At 47.7% G+C, this 20,724-nt stretch overlaps 1 long non-coding RNA gene across 1 annotated transcript in view; it reads left to right on the forward strand.

Moving 5' to 3' along the window:
* Nucleotides 1-13,808: 13,808 nt before the first annotated feature.
* The window catches only part of LOC107055055, a 302,539-nt gene continuing 295,623 nt past the window's right edge, over nt 13,809-20,724 (forward strand). Inside the window, exons 1-2 of the long non-coding RNA XR_001470007.4 lie at nt 13,809-14,086; nt 17,721-17,777. This is a non-coding gene — a long non-coding RNA (uncharacterized LOC107055055). The remainder of the gene's footprint in view (nt 14,087-17,720; nt 17,778-20,724) is intronic.

Below are 20,724 nucleotides of genomic sequence, written 5' to 3' on the forward strand. Positions count from 1 at the left end.
CGTTTGGTGTGATGTAATCCCAACACGGCTGCGCTCCGCTGGAGCTCCGGGCCAAGCAGGCGGTCAGCTTGAGGCTGGGGGGGGGGGGGGGGAGAAGGGGGGGGAGAGGGCTGGGGGAGCACAGAGGAGGGCGTCCCAGAGCGGGAATGCTTTTACAAAGAAAAGAACCAAAACACAAAGCTCTCCCTCCCCTGGCAGTCTGTCGGCAGCGCCTGGGTTGTGTGTGCAGCCTCCACGCGAGCCGGTCGCTTGTCCTACAGCAATGATTTGTTAGACGAGTACAGCAGAGCTGAGAGCTGGGAGGGGGGGGAAGGAGTCGGGGCGGAGGGGGAACCTTGGAACGGAGTCAGGAATGAGTGATGGGCCGGGCTGCAAACGTTACCCGAGTGATACCTAATGGAGGGGGGCTGCGAGGGGAAGGGGGAGAGGGGAGGAGAGGCCAATGGAGAACGGGCTGTCTGCTCCAGCAGCACGGCGTTTTATTCTCACTGCTAAATGCAAAATTGATTTTTTTTTTAAGATGCATAAAAAGAATTTTATATATATATATATATATATATAAAGAGCCTCTGCCTCTCTCTTATAGTTCCCAGACAAAGAAAGCTGCAGCAGACACCCCAGACAATGGATGGTCCTTTCTCTGCTAAGCATTTGCCTTTCTCAGCAGTTAAGGTTAGAAAAAAAAAAAAAAAAAAAGAAAGAAAGAAAGAAAAAAAAATCCACCACCCAAGAACCAAAAAAAAACCTCATTGAAGGAATGAATTAAAAAGATGACCCCGGAAAATGTGGCAGCCTTTTTATTTGATGAGGAATCAAGTTCATACAGCGTGTCAGCAGAGGTGCTGCGCTTTGGTCTTTTATTTGTTTCCTGGCAATAAGAACATTCCTTTTTAGGCTGATATCATCCTCTCATCTTCTCCCTCCCTCTGCCTACCCCTCTCTTCCTCTTCTCGCATCCTTTTTCCTTCCTCCCCTTTCTCCCTCGCCCCTTTCTCCCTCGCATTCTCACATACATTACCCCTTCCTTTCATCTCGGGGCTGACCTGAAATGACCTTTTGCCTGGCACTAGACGTGACTTAACTGATAATAGCAGATACTCGGGGGCCTCAAGCGGTGGCTTGTCTGAGCACGTAGAGGGAGGGCAGAAAGAAAGCTCCCTTTTTTTCCCCCCCTTTCCTCATAGGCAAAGCACGGGTTTCTCTTTGTAGCAGCGTTTCCTGCAAGGTAGCAATTAATGACACTTTGTGCTGCTTATTGCCCGTTAGATAAAACCCTTCCAAAGCTTTCCCTGCGGTGTCTGTCCCAACACGCGAGGGAGGGGCGGGGAGGGGAAATCTGTCTGCGAGCGGCGAGCAGCCCCGCACCATCACTCGGCTGCCACCGGCTCTGCATTGCGTCTGCCGCCTTTGTGCTCCGGCTGCAGCCAAACCCATGTCGGAGCAGCACAAACGTCCTTCTGTCTTAAATAATCAACACTTCTAGGCGGCCCATCCGGCCACAGGGTTATTATTTTGCTCCTTCGTGTCCCTCGAAGCCACCGCGGTAAAGATAAGATTGCAGGCGGACCCGCTGGGTCGCTGATTTTATTTCTTAATGTTAACTATTTATTTGGATACTCGGCGAGGTTGGGTGAGTTACCACAGCAACGACTCTGCATCTTGAACATGAAAGGGCTCTTATTGTGCCATGTGGTGCCTCAGAGATACAGAGAAAGGAGGAGGCGGGGAGGAGAATTCCTCTTTAAAGAAACAATAGCCAAACATTATGTGAACTCGGGGGCTTTATAATAAAGTTGGGAGGCAAAAAAAAAAAGAAAGGAGAAGGGGCTGCAGCGGTCTGCGGTGAAAAAATGTGCTGACTTACAGAGCTTTGGGCAAAGAGGTGCGCGTGTTTATAGAAATATTAATTAATTAGCTGTTAAACAAAAGCTTAATACATATACACGTATTTTGTTCTCTCCGGCAGGTCGTTTGCTGGTCGGGCTGTCAGACTGCCCAGGCAGATCAGAGCTGAGGGTCAGAGCCCGAGATATGGTTTTTACTTGATTTTATTTTATAAACTTTGTTCTGCTCTTTCTTTCGAGAGAAAGGAAAAGGGGTGGGTGTTGAAGTGTCCAGAAAGGAACCACAGAGTGGTCTGTTTCCCATTGTCCAAAATAATGGGGTGACTGAAACCCCAGACAATGAGGAAACCTGGATAATAGGGTTACTAAAGGATGCAGAGCAGAAGTACATGAATGGCTGCACGCAGAGCTGAGCGAGATCCAAGGGAGCTTGTTAGCTCCGATTTGCACTGTCCTGCTCAGACCCGGGCTGGGATGCACACTGTGCCACCTGCCTGTCCCTGTGCTGGGGTCCAGGGGGGTCTGCGTGCTGCAGAGCGCATTGCTGTGCTGAGCCCTATGCTCAGGTTGAGCCCCACAGACCTGCACTGCTCTGCATAAGACCAGCTCGATGTTCCCTGCTCTGCCCCATGCCCAGATGGATGAGTGCATGTGTGCCTATTTATCACTAATATCTGGGTGTGGGTTTAAGTTCTCAGACCAAGGAGCTCCCCTCGGAATCCCAATCCTGTTAGGCTCGGTGCAGCTGTGCACAGAAATGGCTGCTGCTTGCAGTGACCACACCTTCTGTTGTTAGGATAAAGGCACCCTGCCCAGGTGTGCTGCATGGAGGAAATGGAGCCCTTTATTGCTCTGCAGGCCTTCCCCGGGAGGGTTCTTGGAGCAATAGGCCTAGGAAGCAGCCCTTTGCTTGGGTTGCTGTGTTCTGTCTTCTCTTCCACATCTTTGGGAATGCATTGCAGAACTCACAAGCGCTTTGTTGCCTGCTGTACCTCACAGGTAATGCATTTCCTTTCCCAAGATCCATTTGTAAACCAGTTCAGGTTGTTCTTCCAGCTGTTTACCTCAACTCCATGCCTTGTGTGGGTGAGGGTGGAGGGAGGGGATGGGCCAGCTCAGGAGGACATCTCAGCAGCTTTCTCTGCACTTTCAGCTTAAGGCTTGTTTTGCTTCACGTGGTTGGTAATGAGATGCTAACCATGGGGACAAGCCTCAAAATGCTATGTGAAACTTGGCCACGTCTCCTATGCTTTGATACAAATTATCTGGGGGATCATGCGGTCAGATGAGAAACTCATATGGTTTCCAGGCTTTGGTCGTTACAACCAAACAGAGTTCTTGGAGTTCCCCTGAAACCCCATAGAAGTACCTCCATTTGACAAGGGGAAAAAATAAGGAGTCCTGGGCTTCACTGAAAGATAACATTAGCAATTTAAGATCTACCACTCATCATACGTTCTGTGCTTCCCATTCCTCTTTGCTTTGAGATATGCAAATCTTAGTGTATTAATTAGTAATGCTTACCGAAGGCAGAAAGGTATGAGGATATGGCTGAATTAGAACAGTGGGAGCCGCAGCCTCTTTGGGGTGTTCAGTCTCATCATCTGCTTACACACCTGTGCTGTGTATGCCCACAGTGTTTGCTGTCTGTATGCTTTTACTATGAGACTGCTTCTTCCCAGCGTTGAGAGCATCTTGTTTAGAGACTTTACATTTTGAGCAATATTGCATAACTACTTAGGATTACTTTCACTCTCCAATACAAGTTCGAGCTCTATTCTTAATTACCTGGCTTTCCAGCTCTTCTTTTTAGAGCACAGTCACTCAGTTGAGTGGGTTAAATGACTGTTGCAGGTGAAGGACAAGGCAAATCATGGTTTACTGCCTGGAAAGCGTGGCTATGTGAAGTGATGATTGTATTTTCCTGAGCGTGTTAAAGTGTCAGCTGTCTGAATGTCTCTGGTGGTGGCATCATAAAAGATTCCTGGTTTCTTTCATACGCAGTGGGCTGAGATCTGTCGAGGTAATATTGGCGTTAAACCTGCCTCTAATTTTCAAAATATATATGAATGAGAGAGTAAGAAAAGGAGTTGGGTTAAATCGCTGATCTCTTTATCAAGGAGGAAAAAAGTGATGCAGTGGAAGAAGTGAAGTGTATTTGCCTTTGATGGCTGCTCAGGTTAAGGAATGATGGCATATTATGGGTTAGCAGCCAATGGAGTTATGCTTGTAACTCAAGTCGCAGTGGCCTCTGCTGAGTGTTTCAGGTTCAAAGGCTTCTAATGGTGCATGGAGCAGCCACAACCTGAGAGCACCACCCAGGAACACCTGTGTGTGCAGCGTGGGGCTGCCCATTGCAAAGGTACAGTCCAGGCTCAGCAACAGTCTTTGACTCTACACGTTGTTCAGTACATTGGCATCACCTCTGTCTTCCTGCTCGTGTCCTCGTGGCTGTACTAAAGCCCACCTCCAGTCACCAGAGTGCCTTCTGCTGGCACAGGTTCCTTGGGGACACCTGAGGCCAGCTGAGAGGTAACATGAAACAGGAGGTAGATAGGAGGCCATGTGAATATTTCTCTGCTCCAAAACCTTCCAATCTGCTTTTAATCCTGTATTTGGAGAGTATCTCTCACACTGGGAAAACATGTGCTGTGTAATAGGAGCAATAGCAGCGTACAGTATGTGTCAGAAATGGTTATAAGCAACAAACTGACCTGCTGGAGTCTTTACTACTTAGTACGGAAATGCTTATGTGTTTAATGGTCTATTAACTCTTCAGCCATGGAACATTGTAGATGTAGCTGTTCCTCAGCTGTGGGACAGAACAGTGTGAAGGAGCACAGCGTCCTGGCAAGGTGACAGCAAGAGCCCAGTGATGCTCCTCCATCTGCCCATCCACAGCCTCCATGTGGCCCACAGAAACCCACTGCTCCCCTCTGGGTATGGGCAGGACCTCTCCTGGTAGTCCCAAGCTCGTGGTGTATCAGCCACCCAGCAGACAACTGTTTCCTCTGCACTCAGTGGCTTAAGTCCTGCGTGCTAACAACACCAACAAAAAGTGATTGAGATAAGCTTTAGCTTATTAGAAACTGTTGAGTACATCGAGCGTGTGGGAATGGCTGCTAAAAGCATTTGTATTGCTTAGTAATTTGAAAGTAGAGAAACATAAAAAGGAAATGATGTCCACAGTGAGTTGGATGGTGTTCCTGCATCTCGGGAGACACTGGAGAGCTGGAAACTGGAGTGTTACTTAAGAGTTTTGACCCCTGAAACTTGTGTCTCCTTCCAGCTGGCAAGTGAACAGTGCTAAGCATGTAGCGGTGCTGGGAATGGCTCACCACGTCCTCCAGCACAGCTCTGCTTTTGGGAGGGAAAGGGGAGAGGAAGCTGCAGACCCTCTGCCTCTTTCTGCCCCACGTGTCCCATTGTGCCCGTGCATGTTGCTGCACCGAGGGGTCTGTGGGCATGACTGGTGATGGAAACTGGGCAATGATCTGCGGTCTCATCTCTTCCATTAATTTCATCACGTAACCTCGGGCACATATCCGCAATCTCTCATCTGTGAGTGGGAGTAGAATCGCTCGGTGTACCTTGAAGTGAAGGCTCCCAGCTGCCCATGCATTGCTCTGCCCCAGCCCCCGGCAAGTGAGCTCTCTGCTGAACCACTGCAGGGAGCAGCAAAGTGCTGGAAGGCGCTGCTGGGTGACATGGGACTGCTGTGCTGCAGGCAGTGACATTTCAGCAGCTGATGCTCCACCAGCTCAGGTGAGGGCAGGCAGCCAGGCTGAGCACTCCCAGGAATCAGGGTGTTGCATCTGCATGTGCTTTAATTAACCAGCAGGAGATGGCAAGCGCTCAGGAGAGGCTTTCTTAACTGATGCTCACTGAACGGGCTAACGTCTGCAGATTTCAGACACAACTTGCATTGTACCCAATAGGCCTACATCCCTGAGTGCTGTGTTAGGTGTGTGGGCACAGGACAGAGGCACTCGGATTGAAGAAGGCTCCTAGAGGAGGAAATTGTTTCCCTTGGAAGTTTCAAATAGAAAGAAAGTAAACTGCCTTGAGTATTTTGAGGGGTCAGTGGACTGATAAGCAAAAAAAACCAGGCTGCAGCATCTCCCCATCCCATAGAACAGGGTAGCAGAGCACCTTCCATTGCCCTTGCATTCTTACAGTAATATTGCAGCTTAAGTAGCTGTGCTTTTTTTCTCTTATGTATGGGCTGAGTTTGTAGGCAAGTTTCATTAATGATTATAATTTAATTGCATAAATTTCTTGCATGCTGATAGAAGAATAGACCCCCTGCTTTAACTGTGCGAAGTGCTCTGGAGTGCTTTTTCCTCTCCTTGTGTTATGACTTGTTTCTCTAAACGTTGCTTTTGTGTAATTATTTGTTTAAATGTCAGAAATGCTACAAATCCTGCAAACACCACTAGGTGTAGCACTCAATACCAGGAGTTTTAGTCCTGCTGACTTTCTTACAATTACGTGTTTATGGCAGAAGTACATCTTAAAGTGGTTTCCAAGTAAACACAAGACAAAACTGTTTGCATGAAAGCTTTACTGAGACGTGCATGTATTGATTGCATTTACCTCTGTAACAAATGAGAGGCTTTCAGTCCTCTAGCAGTTACTGAAGTAGTTACTTCAAGGTCTACAGTGATACAGAGATATGTGAATGCCCCCAGACGGTTTAAAAACTACTAAATCCATGCAGGAGCTGATCAAAAGGAAAAGTATTACGTGCAGTGGTGTGGTGCACAGGTAAAACAGTGATGGTAGCCACATAAACAGACAACAGTATTTGCAGGACAGGGTTCTATTAAATTCATGGGATGTAGGACAAACACACCGTGGCACTCACTTTGACCCTGCAAACCACTTAAATGGGATCAGCTAAGGCAAGTCACCATCAGCCCAAGAAAGGATGAAGGAGGTCTTAAGAAGAAAGGAGAGTGCTTTGAATAAATCAGCAACCAGTGGTCTGGAAGAGAAGAGAGTGAGAATTTGGAGGAAAAAAACAGCACAACAGATGTGTTCAGGTGGAAGTCAGAGATCGATTGGTGCAAGCTAAGGAAGGCTGCTTGGAAATTTCTGAATGAAGAGTCGGCGTCAGTCTATCCCAAACCAACCTTTTTCATCGCATCGGTTTGAACGATGCTTTCCATGGGCCTTTTCAGATGGCTTGGTAAAGAATCACGCCTTCTCTTCCCCAACCTTGGGAAGTTAACTACCAAGGTTCCCAAATCACGGTGGTCATGCTTGAGGTTGTCCATCCTGATCCTGGGGATGGGATGTGGCCACTGCAGAGCTCCTGCTCTTTGGGATCTTCCTAAAGCATAGGTGCTCCTTGGGGGAAGCCTGCTGCCTTTCACCTTGCTCCATGTCTTTGCAAAGCACGTGGGGAAGCCTTAACAAAGTGATGACATCCCCAGAAGGAAGCTGTTGGAATCCTTCCTGGGTGGAAAATTCAGCATTAACAAAATCAAACACTGATAAGGAACAAAAACGAAGGAAGAAAAGTGAACTTTCACCTTTCTTCCCCTCTCCCCTGCAGACTGTCATGAGCTAAACGCAGTGTTATATAAAGAAATGTAACATATAATCCCAAGGTAAAGCTTAATAATTCTCCCTGCTGCAAAATTTGCTTTATAAATGACTTTCCACTCCTCTCACCCCACTCTGATTCCAGAGCACTGCGCATGCTGGCAATGAAGACCTTTTTTGTTGGAGTGCCAAAGTTGAACTCACCAGCGACTTGAAGTGGAAAAAATGAAATGGATCCGTTTGTTGCCTGGGGATGATGTGCATCCTGTGCAAAGCACCGGGAGCAGGAATTTAAGGCAGACTGTACTGGCTTGTAGCTGAGGGAGGTGATTGGGGACATGGATATTACTGCCTTGTTTTATAACGTCTTGACCCTGTTGTTGTGCATATTGACAGTTGTCATCTTCCTCTGAGATGTTTATAGACAAAATATGGATCTTGCTTTGCAGCTAGCTCCTGGAGGTGCTACAGCTGGAGATTGACATGTGGGAACTCATAGTCTGAGCTCTAATTCTGGCTAGCCACATAGTAGGGTGTTTGATTTTTTGGTTGAAACGGTCCATAAAGAAACATAGCAGTCACCATTCAGGGAAATCTTCCATCTTTGCTAAGGTTCCAAGGTCACAGAGAGCAGAAAAGCAAACACTCGAGCACGTCTGGAATTTGTAGGAACTTCAGTTAGATTTTAGGGTCCAGTTCAATTCCTAAGGCACTGTGATGCCTGAGGAATTCCTGCCTTTTGGCCTGTGCCTTGCAATGCCATGGATGTGTATTATCTGCTCGTCATTATGGTCGGATGCTGATATTCTCTGCACTGTGCTCTGCTCAGCTGAAGTCTTTATCAGACTGCTGGCTTTGTTGGGATTAGGTACCAGCAAACTCATTAATCCTGTAGAGACTGATAGATGGTGAGTCTTCCTATGCCAGCAAAAACACATCCAGCTCCTTCAGGATGAGATAATGGCTTTTAGTTATACTTGATCAGAAACAAAACTCTGAACGTTCTACCTTCTATCAGAAATTACTAACAAATCTTGATTAATGTAGACAAGCTTTTTTCCTTTTTTCCTATTTTGTCCTTCTAAAGTATCATGTCTCATTGCAGCTTAGAGACAGCACAAATGATGTAGCACAATCCTTTCAGAAGCACTGCACTGCACCAGCATCCTTCTGCAAATATTTATCATATATACCTGTGCACAGAAAACATTTAGCCTTGAAACAACTCTCTTGCGAGAGGGGAAAAATGAAGTTCCCTGAGCTCAATGCTGTTGCTCATGCAGTTTGTCTTTCCTCCTCCCTCAATGAAATTTATTGTGCCTGGAATAGAAACCTTAGGTTGTCATAGGAAATACTTGCTGTTATTTATTATCCTGCAAGAAGACTCTGCTAAGCTAATTCACGCAATAGACTTAAAAAGAGGTCAGGAGGAAACAAACAGTCCACATTTTTTGGTGAGGAATCTAAAAAGTACATGAACCACAGCTCCGAATGCCTGTGAAATATGAGCGGAGCAGCGGGTGCTGCCAGCGCCGTTCACTTTGACCTCAGCAGCATTGCAGTGCTGGGCAGCAGGCAGCTCCGTGGTGCAGGCAGTGCTCTGCTGAAGGTACCACTGCCCTCCCCACGGTCTGCAACGTTGGGTTGAAAATGGTTTTGCTGCAAAATGTCCTGCAGTCAGCTCGTTTCAGAGCGCAACAGGGGAGCGGTGTGAGGCTTGCCTTGTTTAATGCGAAGTTGAGTTTGAGTCTCTGGGAGTGTTGTGGCTGTGGCTTGATCTGTCCTGCATTGTTTGTAGCCTTTTGCCAGCGCTGTCTCAAATTGATTGTGGCAATTTTTGTAATAATTACATCCAGTTCCTTTTGAGTACTATAAATCAGAGATGTGATTTGCCCAAACTTATGTGGAAGACCAGAGCAGGTCTGGGAACTGCTGTGCTTTCAGTTTCTGCTCTGTCGTTCTGTCCTAGCAAAGCAAGTTCTTTTCCCCACCTTTAAAGCTAAAGCTTCTTGTGCCTTTGCTTCTAATACGTTTAGATTACCTGCTGCATTCTGGGAAACCTGCCAGCTACTCATATTTAATATTTTATCAATAAATGAATGCATTAATTCCTCTAAAATAGCTCCTAAGGTTGAAAGATAGACAGTTTGGTCAAATTTTTGTACGTGCTCATGGAGTTTCACTCAGTTTCTTGCCTCTGAGCTCAGCTACTTGGGTGTAATGAAAGAGGAGAGAGGAGCAAACCTACAGTCTTGCAGTTCCATCCCTTTGAGGCTGTGTGCTCCCTGCTGGCAACGGCCCTCAGGCTTCCCCTGGAGCACCCTTTGCTCTGCTGTTGAGGCACAGGGTCTCCCAGAAGCAGCTCTCCTGGGGCCATCGGTGTCCCCCATGGTGGTGGGGAACTGCTGCTGGCAGAGCTGAGGTGCCACGTTCCTTTGGTAGAGATGCTCTGACTGTGGGTCACTGCATGCACAGCCCGCGTGGGGCTCAGAGCCAGGGCTGCAGCAGGGTGGGGATCTGCCTGAGGAGGGCTGGGGCTGCCCTATGCGGGACACAGCCGCTTCCAGCCACTTCTGTCTTCCTGCTTCCAGCTGGTTCTAGCCTTGTTCCGGCTGGTTCTGGTTGCTTACAGGGCACAGCTGAGGATCAGCATGTGGTTGGCCGAGGTCACTGCAGGCAGTGACATTCCCCCCAGGCTGTAGCTCCTCACCCAGGGCGCCCCAGAGAGGACAGTGAAATGACAAGTGGGACAGCATGGCTGCTTCTCCAAACACACTCAGGACAAGCACTGCTGCAGTTCCAGCCCAATTCCTGCTGAAAATCAATAGAACAGAGGCTTCTGAGTCACGTAACTCCATTTGAAAAGCTTCTCTACGGCCAAAAGCCAACATGACTGCTGAGAGGACCAGAAATAGAGCCCCACCCTTTACAGTCTTTCTTTAATTTATCCTTTCCCACCGACAATTGAAGGATGGATGCATCTGAGCACCAGGAGCAAGGAAGATGAGAGCCAGCAGACGGCGTCCCTTGGGAAGTCCAGTTCTTCTCTCTTTGTAGTGCTTGGAGTGGCCACAGGGAAGCACGGGCAGGTAGTGCTGAGCTCGCCATGTTGTGATGCTGGCACATGCAGCCGTGCCTGCTGCTTGCATATGGTGGAAAAAGCACAATGCGGCTCCAATTCCTCCGGGCAAAGATGATGCTGTAAATAGCATGGCCAAGTTTCAAGCTCTCACAGTACAGTGGGAAGCGATCCAGGCTTTTCTGGTGTCAGGAAGGAGAGCAAAAACGCATTTTATGCATCCTAGGGGGAAAAGAGAAGCAAAGCCGCCCCAGCTGGAGTTGTCAGCTCTGGGAGGGGCAGCCATTTGGCTCTCATTAAGAGTGGCAACAATAGTTCCCCATTGGATCTTGGTGAATGTGCGTTGGTGGGCTCTGTCGTTCACCCTGGAAAGGACTGATGCCATGCCAAAGTCTGTTCCAGGTCTGCGCCTTAGGGCACAGCTTTCTGGTTAGGATACGTAGGCGTCATCCCAAAAATCAAGCAGTCCAAAGCTTGTGCGGTTCCCTGTAGGCTTTTCACTTATCCAGGCTTTTCCCAGCCCTCGTCCTGACTCACAGATGCCTGAAGGACACTGTTCTCCAGTTGATGATCCAACTAGGGGTCACTTGATGGCTTCTAGGCACAGCACAAGCCTCCTTTCTCTGCTCCTTTGCAATCCTGCCCAACTCTTTGCTCTTTAAAGGCCCCGATTGCAGAGTCTAAAAGGAGTTTAAACACCTCATTCCCACTGAAATGTACTTTGGGCTGCTAGCAGGTCTGTCATCCTGCAGTCCCAGCTCAAAGGCAAGTAGGGCTGGTCCCAGTTTCCCTCAGAGAAACCAGACTCAATCCTGTGGCAGGACAGAACGTGCATCGCTGGGCTTGTCTTGACTTACAGGAATTGTACCATTGGTGTACAGTGCTCCATATAGTCTTCAAATAACTAACAGGAGAGTTCTGTGGACTTGAATGCCCCCAAATGATTTTTCTTTCGAGAAGAAGACTGGAGGTAGAGCGCTTTCCATTTGGACACGGGATTCGTCTGAGCGCTGGGCCAACGCTGTGCTAAACAAATTGTCGTGCCAACCTCTTATGGGTAATTAGGCATGAAGGGAATCAGCAGTCTGCTCCCTGTGCTGTGACTCACAGACGGCGGGTTTGCAGTGTGCCTTCAGCTTCCAGGGCTGCAGCACTGTGGCACTCTCAAGGAAGATGATGGATCCTGAGCATGCAGCAGCCCTGAGGAGCTCGGTGGGGATGGCACAGCCCTGCGGTGGCAGTGCGTGGTTGCAGCGTGGAGCGCTTCATGCTGCTGTTCTATCAGGAGTGCAGGAGGGAGGGCCCAGCTGTGGGCAGCTGTGGAGTTTGTGTGTCACCATCTCTCTAGCGGGTTACCAGCACTGTACCAAAGTTGCCATCCTAGGGTCATGCCATGATGGTGCTCCTAAGGTGCGTTAGTGCTCTGTGCATTGGTTTGGCTCCTGCTCCCAGTTGGAGCTCAGTGTAAACTCCTGGGCTCCAGGTTGGAGCATACAGGTGCTCTGTTCACCCAGCTGGGCTGCAGGAGTAGCTGTGAGCAACGGATGAAGACAAGGATGGCTCAGAGCACCACAACTGTTTGCTGAGTGACCTATGTTTAAGCCCTGGGTTCATCACCTCTGAGCTTTAGGGTCATCCTGGTCGTGAGTAAGGTGCACTGTCTGCCTGCTTTCAATGCCTCAGGCTTTATGAGCCCTACAGATCTCATTCTCTTTGTGCAGCTGAATGACACAGCCATGAAAAGTGGCTGAGAGATGGGCCAGGGTAAAAATCCAGTTGGTCTGACAGCTTGTTTTGTACTGTTAGGGACTTCCCCAACCAAAGGAAAGCTTTGGGAGGTGAGATGGAGGTGTACCAAGGGGAAAAGCCTTTTGGTTAGCACGCTGGGGCTTCATCAGCCTAATGTGGCTGCTTCTGCACATCTACAGGAAACTTTCTTTCTCCGGGGATTTCCAAACCCTCAAGATAAGCACAGTCAAAATACGGCACGGTTGTTTTTATCATGCAGTTTGGGGACTTTTCCTTGTGTGATCCTGAAGGAAACCAGGAAGAGCTGGGGTGTGTGGGCACCTACGCTTCTTTCTTTCTATTATGAGGTTTTTAAAGCTCGGTTACCCTTAGGAGCGACAGACTGAGTGGTTCTGCACGTACCCATGTGAGTTCAGTCCCAATGTGCGCTACCACAATTTGCAATCTAAACGGGGTCTAAATGGGACATTTGGAATCCAGGGACTTGATTTTTGCCGTGGTCTGTCCCCTTCAAACCCGGACCCACAGCCACGCGAGGTCTGCAGTTGCTCAGATACAGAGGTCACAATCAAATTGTAACCTATTCTAAAACGCGGTGTGATAGTTGTTATCTTGGAGGCCTTGGGAATGATGGCAGCTTAGTTTTTGATTAGAGCTCCTTACCCTCACAATACCGCAGCCCTTGTTATTCCATTGTAACTCATCGTGTGCCACTTGGTGTTTTTATGACACGGCACTCTGGGCCAGCATAGCCTTCATTACAAAACACCTCCTGGTCCTATTGTGGGTGAGAATTGAGATGTGAGAGCTAAGCGTAACCTGAAGGGAGAAAAAAAAAACAAAAACCTGGCAAGCAGCTGAAAAGCTTGAAATGTAATGAAAAGCTTTAAAAATAACACATGCGATTTTGTAGAATTGCTTTTCTTCAGCAACTCTTGCAGGCTTTGTAAGGAGGGAGCCCTGTGCTGCACGGTGTTCAAACACTCAGACACAGCAATATTGTAAATTGCAAATTGAAGTGCCAAAACCAGTCTGTCCTGTACAGGTCACTGAAGTAGACGCAGCTCTTGCCTGAAAGCATTTGTAATCTAAAACCGTGCTGTGATTCCCACTGAAGGTAATGACAGAACTCCGAGTGATTGCAGAGGGAACAGGACGGGGCTCTTACTAAAGGGAAGGGTCTTTATTTTTGCTTAGCAGATACTCCTCACCTAGGGCAAATCCCATCAACTTTTGTTCAGGAATCTCAGAATCTGAACTTCTTTACGAGATTTAAAGAGAATCCCCATCTGTGACTGAAGCATTTAATCATCCTTTAAAAGCCGGTGCAGTTTTATTTTCTCTGGGGAGCGAGGAGCATTAGCTGAAGCATAAAGCAAACTATACCAAGTGTAGAAAAAACTCAGCCCGATGTCCTGTTTGACAAACTGACCTGCGGGTCACAACCTGGGTTTATTGATCTGTGGGGCCATGTCTGGGTGTCGGGCTTGTTTTCTGGACTTTGGTTTCAGCTGCATTCCTGACTTCTGAAAGAGTAGGGGGTGTGGATTTCTACTAGGAGTAACCACTGGGAAGGAAGTAATGTTCATTAAGTGTGCAGGCAGTGCAGGACTAAGCATGCTCAGTGAAAAAGCTTTTCTCCCTTGCCTGTCAAGCCCTGTGTTTGAACTCATTCCAGAATGCCGGATTTACTTTTCACCAAGAAGCAGTACCTGGCCGGACTGCATTTTTCTCTCTCTCTCCTCAGCCATGGGAAGATTGGAAACAATATTCTTCTGATGCTCAGTGCGCTCAGCCCGCGTGCGTGTGCGGCTGTTGCAGTGGAGGAGGAGGACAAACTTTGCTACCTGTGAGACGAAGGCTGGTAGGTCGGTGGGGGGGCGCAGAGGAACTTTTGCAGCTCGTGGCTCTGGCTGGCGCCGTGCTTTCTGCTCTCTGTCCTTTCCCATCTGCAGCAGAGCTGAACTTTCTGAAAGTTGAGCAGCTCTCTGATTGCTCAGCTGCTGTGAGAAGGTAAATTTGTTTGAAGTGAAAACGTGCGAGCGTGTTTCGGGGACCCGAGCTTGGCTCCTGCAAACTGGTAGCACAGAGGTGTGTTTTCTTTTACTTCTCCCGCTCTTTATTCCTCTCAGTGGTTCCTATAAATGCAATCCTTTACTTCAAGTGTGTGTGCTGTAAAAGGCTGCTCCCCCTTCCCTCCCCACCCTCTCCTTTAAGGCTGAAAATGAGACTCGTTCGTGAATAATGAACTCTGTATGTTATCAAGCAAATCTTGTGGCTGCTTCATGTGATCGCTTCCAGTCTCAGCAGAGATGTTATGCCTTTAATATGTTCACAGCTTTTTATGGAAAATGAATTGCAAAACTGCTAGCAGAGGGGTGAGAGAAAGCAATTTGATTTGATAACAACATGTTTCAACGTAGCAGACTGTTGTGCTTTTAAATTTTTTAAGTGCTTTCTACTTTTTTCTTTGGTTCTGAAGACGTGTTCAGAGGTCTTGAAACAACCTTAGGAAGAGGAAAGAGGGTCATTTTTCTTTTGCGACTTTGTGCTGCCTAATGGAGGCTTTCTGAGCATAGGCCACACGGCCAAGGAACAAAATGACCACAGAGTAAGAAGTGAAATGGACTCAAATAATTAGAAACTGGCTGTAGTTAATGATTGTTTGCAGCAGGTCAGAAACATTCGGTTAGATTTTTGTCCTCCAGTGTTCTTTAGGACGGTTGTTTTGCTTATTAAAAGTGAGCCTTTCGTCTTTCTAAGTGTGAAAAGTCTACGCAGCCTTCAGCATTAAAATCAGATGGATTTTAGAGACTTGGGATAATTAAATAACTAAATATGCAAATACAAAATCCTCGCGTCTCCAAGCTGTGCACTTACTGTTTGGTCATTTTAAGGTGGGAATTGATTGCCTTTGCAAAGGATCTCAGGAGGAGAAAGGGTAGCAGGTCAGTCATGATGCGTGCTCCTGGTTATGGGGTGGGAAGTGCACTATCCATGAGCAAAGTACAATAATAGGTTGTGCTGCTGCTCGCCACTTGCAGCTGAAAGCTCTATGGGAAAAAAGCCCTCAGCATCTCTTCTTTGCAGAGGGTGAGGGTAGAGCACAAGTAGGAGCGCTGGGTTCTGTGGGCTTTGGGTTGGTTCCCACCAGGATTACCTGCTGCGTGCACACGGAGGGATGGGGAGCAGCTAGGCCAAGCAGAAGGAATCTGCAAATGACCAAAGCTGAAGCTCTCTGATCTTGCCTTACTCTTATCCCCTTGAGATCCTAGGAAGTTTTTTGATGAGAGGAGGCTGGGAAAATTGCTTTGCCTTATTTCACTTCTTTGATTTAGCAACCTGCAGGGGATTATGGAGGCAGGAAGGGTTGTGCTGCAGATGGACACGGGCTCTGTGTGACCACAGCACACTCTCTGCCCTCTTTGCACGCAGTCCCTCCGTTTGCTTAGCTGTGCAATGGGGAGGGTGACCGCGAGGGATTCCTGTGAGGCTCTTTGCATATTTTTTTGGCAGAAAAAATACCTTACGTTGCAGGGAAGTGATAAGCCCAGGCTTCAAAAAATGCACATCCAGATTTGGGTTTCAGAAATGAACTTTGGGACCTCTCAGGCCTACAGATTTTAGCTTAGATGCCTTAGGGAAGGCAAAATAGCACCGTTATCCAGATGCAAACTACACGGCCTGCCCCACACTATTGTTTGCTTTCAGGTGTCCAAGTCCAGCAATTTTGTATGGATCCACTTCACATGCAAAATATAATTAGAGACAGGAAATGTTTTTGGATTATTTCATTTCCCCTCCTAAGGTTAAGATTTTGCAATTCGTTGGCGTGCAGATGTTCCAAGTGGAAAGCAGCTCTTTGGACAGGGAGCCTGTATCTTAACACCCCTCTCTGTGATCCATTACTGTAACATCTGCTGAATGGGTACCAGCCAGATACTCCCCCATCTCTGTTTTCATCCTTCGTCTTTCCAGGTATTCCCAAAGCAAATCCACAGCTGCTCGCTGACTGAATTTAAATCCTCGTGTCTTTTAAACAAAGAGAAGGGGTCTGTGTGCTTCTTGGGAAGGCCCAGGTGTTCCCAAGGTTTCATTACCTTCAGAGTAAGCATTTCTTTGCAATGAAGGCATGTCCTCTGAAACCAGCCACAACTGATAGGCAGAGGTGAGATCTGAGTAGTGAAAGCAGGAGGTGTGGGCATGGGACGTACCCTGCAGCACTGAGCAGTGGGTTACAGTGGTTACCTCTGCTGGGGGTCTGCATCAGTCCTGGGGTGTACAGAGCAGCAGCCCTAGGTTTCAGGAGCAGTTATTTGTGGCAGCTTCCTTGTTTCAGTGCTGACATGGAGATGTCCTTTTTTGAGGACGGGGATTGCTTGGAGCATTCTGAGTATCAGGATGTCAGGACCCATCTGAAACACCCTGGCTGAGGCACTCAGCGAAGCAGGTCAGCTGGTATCCAGCTCTGCTGGAAGAAAGCAGGCGCCAATGGGTGTATCTCTGATGGGTCATTCTTGACCTGCAGATGTTAAATGCGATCTCTTCAGATAATGTACTTGTGGGGTTATTGGAATGTTCTCCAAAGCTGGGCAGGACTTTACTTATCACTAAACACAGTGGAGTGTTAAAAAAAAAAAAAGGGGGAATGATTGATGCACACAAGCTGCACTAAATGCATTGCATTGCTTTGTACGAAGCACAGAGTTTGTGCTGCGTTTCAGTATGTATGTGCAAATGATACTGGGTTTTTTTTTTTTTTGGATGTCTTTAACCACAGCAGAACAGCAGGGCAAGTCATTGTGGGCCACTGTATCTGATGTTTGTTCTGAGGAGGTGATCTTGGTCATTTTGGTCATTCCTGGGAAGATGCTGAATGTGCCTTTCCTTTCCTGCTTTCTTTGACCCCAGGACAGCCCACAGCAGCAGGGAGAGAGCCATGTGCTCCAGCTGGAGCCAACCTGGCAAGTTGATAGCAGGACTGATTCCCTCACCTGTAATTCCATGCCTACAGGTTGCTCCTCCCAAGGAGGGCTGCTGGGACTTCTTTAAAAAGGCTTTTAACCTTTTCACCAGTGGAGTTTCCACAGCTCCACCCTTCCCCATCAGACACCTCCTTCCTGTGATTGAGCACCAGAGCTGTGCTGGGGGTGTTCCCAGAGCACCTGAATTAAGAGCTGAAGTTGTGCCTTCTCTCTCTGTTGACCAAAACTAAGCAAGCTCTTTTCTGTCTGCAATGGTGGGTTCAAGGAACCATCCAAAGATGCAGAGGCCTTCAGAGCAGGAGCAGCAAAGCACAGCTCATTTCTGAGGAATGCTTTTCCTCAATTGATTTTGTTTTTAGTTTTTTTTTCTCCCAGAACTCAGAGATATCTGCAGGTATTGCCACATCATTGCTACGTGCTGGAGACATAAGATGGGGCAGTGACTGTATGCAAAAGATAATCGTTTAATGCAGCCCTGGCATTAATGATGAATCCCCTCGTTTATTTTTACAGGTAGCACTGGAAATGAAAACAGTTCCATTTATGATACTGTTCTCAGGCTCCATAAATGTAAGTACCAATATAGTTCCAAATTGCACTGTATTTCAACCTAGGCAGAAGTGGGAGTCTTAATGATCAAAGAGCAATGCGTGTGCTAACGTTGTGTGGGTTTCCAAAAGAACAAACAAACGAGGAGGGTAGGGGAAAGTCGTGCTGTTTGGCATTCCCTTGCTGGCTCTGCACAAAATCAGTGCTCGTTTGGGTTTGGATCCTGCTGTATTTGGGCCAGAGCTGTCTCTGGGGAAGTCTGGGAGGGATAGAACAGGAGGAGAGGTTGTAGCTCTGCCCATGGAGGGATCTCCTGGGTAGCAATTTCACTAGCTCCCGAGGGACTGCGGAGTCTAAGTCCTGTTTTTAGCAGCACTGTGGAAGCTTAGATCAGGTTTAAAGCTTTTAGGAGCCTGGAAATGCAGGTAGGAACCCCATGGGATCTATGAAGGGTCTGCAAAGGTCATGTGTCTCATTGAGAGCTCCCACCTAACTCAGCTGTTAGTAAAAATCACTTCTGCACGAGTCTTCTTATAGCCCTTATCCTTGTAAGCCTGATATCGCCTTACTTCAGAGGGACTGTGATTCATAAATAGCAAAGCCTGACTTTAAGGTGCTGAATGAATGCAGGTGATTTTGACTAAATTATCCACTGCTTTAAAACCAAGGGGGGGAAATAATGAACAGAACCCGGAGCGGTGCTGTCTGGTGGTGCCCTCTGGATTCGTTTCTGTGGTCATTGAATTTTGTGGGAGATTTTGGCTGATGCTTCACCTTCTGCCACTCGAAGGGCTGCGGAGTGCTGCACCATTTCAGCCGAAGCTCTGTGCACATCGTGAGCTCTGTAAAAGTTTGTGGGAGCTGCAGCTCGGGTCGGAATCCATCGTCTGGAGCTCCTCCTTGGGTGGAGCTGCAAACAAGCAGAATTTTCTGCATCGGTATGCAAATTGCCCAAAGAAATGGGAGCCTTTCTGAGTCGCCTCCGTGCTGCTGCTGGGGTTCAGGTGGTTGGAAAAACGAGCTTTGTGTTCACAAGGCAGCAGGGCCGAGGGCTGCTCCAAAGTGCCTTTGTTTGAGTATATGTAAAGCTATCAATGCGTCATTCTTTCTGCTTCAGCTGCTAGAGACTCCCATCTTCTCTATTGATTTTACCCAGAATGCTTACTGCCCTTGAAGGTGTGACCTGTACCTCCGGCTAATTTATTTCTGTCATGGCTGCAGCATTTTTTAGAGGGCAGAGGGGGTAGGAGAGAGAACAATGAATTCAACATGGAATATAAATCCCAAGTCTGTGGCCTTCAGACATTCCAGCACACAGCCCGCTCCATTCTCCCGTTGGGCATTCTGCACGGTCTTGGATTAAGAATAAAAAAAAAAAAAGAAAGGCATTTGTATAACTAATCAGGTGAGCCATTCTGGGATAATCCCTTTGGTCACACATACTGGCATATATATTACAACTTCGCTGGGCTGCTAAACCTTCCTCAGTGACGTCCTCGTGGATGAGCCCGAATCAGAAGTCGCACCTTGATGGCCTGGAATCATTTTGGATCTGAGCACTGCTGCTTTAACGTCTGTAAATCTGTCATGTGGAATGTGAAAGGACAAAAAACTTTTGTGTGTGTGTGTTGAAAACTCGTTTTGGACTACCGTGGTAGTGATGGATCTTTTGTTTCGCTTTATTTTTGTTTTCGTTTGTTATTTGGCACTTATTTGTTCCTGATCAGGTTTTTATAGTGAAAAATAAGTGATGTGTAAGCACATGAGTTGAAACTCTCTACAAATAGTGAGATTAAGCACCTGGCCCCTTTCATTATTCTATTGAAATATGTGGTTTTTGCTCTCGTGACCTGACCGTGTAGCTGAAGCCTTTCTCCCCTGCCCCATGCAGTTCATCAATAGTCCAGGATTTCTATAGGGCAAACATACTGCCCTATAGAAATTGTGGAGGGCTTGGATGGAAAACTTTGTTGGTTCGGTGCTGTGCCTTGGGGATGCGTGCAAGGAATGGGATGGAGCATGTGGTGCTTTATGCATTGCTCCTCCCACCTTGCTTGGTTTCTACATCCATAGCCACAGAGCGCTCTGAAATCGGGGACAGAAAGGAGCAAAAAGGATCTGCAGTGTGACAATGGTGATACTGAATCACTGCCCAGGCAGGCTGGTTGAAACTACAGCTCAGACCCAAGGTTGGTGTTGAGATTTGAGCTCGTCGAGAGAGGTGACTTAAAGGAGCCATATCAAAACACGAGCTGCACATAAAGCAGAGTAACTGCCTTCCTGGGAGATGCAGATCTCGTGCTGCAGAGCAGTCACTGCAGGATACCTACCTGGGGCTGCTGCTGCAGGTCAGGGCAGCGAGGCCAGCTGGGAATGTTGGGCTGCAGAGGAATGCACCGAGCTCTGCAGTTGAAGCATTGGAGATTTCCAGGTGCTGTGCTGGGATCCACTGCCACAGACAGCACTGAATTAGCCTCAGGTAACTGAGCTTAGTGAAACACCAACCAGCCTGGCCTGCACTCAGAGTTTATAGATAAATCTCGTTGCTGGCCGTGGGCTCCAAGTGGGTCTGTGCCACACAGCTGCAAATGTTTGGTTTGGTTTCCCCAAATATTTTCTGCTGTGAATCACTCAGAAACATTTCTGTAGCGCCTACTGCTGTGTGGAGAAGAAAAGTGGAACAGAAGGTATCAATTTGGAGGAGGAATGGAAATAAAAAGGTCTGCGCTTCATGCAAGGTGCAGAGGGATGCTCTGCCATGGGAAACAAAAGGCTCTGTTGGTATAAAGTGAATCTTTTTGCACCTCCTCTTTCTGCATTGTGGTGGATGTCCACACATGACCTCTGTCAGCATATGGGTTGTTACTCATGGAAGAAGGCAGCCGGGGCTGGGCGTTCAAGCATGCAGTCTCCTTGTTTCCTGGCATTTTTGTGTTTATAGGTCTCTCTTTTTTCCTTTGCCCCTAAT

Source organism: Gallus gallus, chromosome 24 (assembly GCF_016699485.2).
Source record: "Gallus gallus isolate bGalGal1 chromosome 24, bGalGal1.mat.broiler.GRCg7b, whole genome shotgun sequence".
NCBI classification, from domain to species: domain Eukaryota; kingdom Metazoa; phylum Chordata; class Aves; order Galliformes; family Phasianidae; genus Gallus; species Gallus gallus.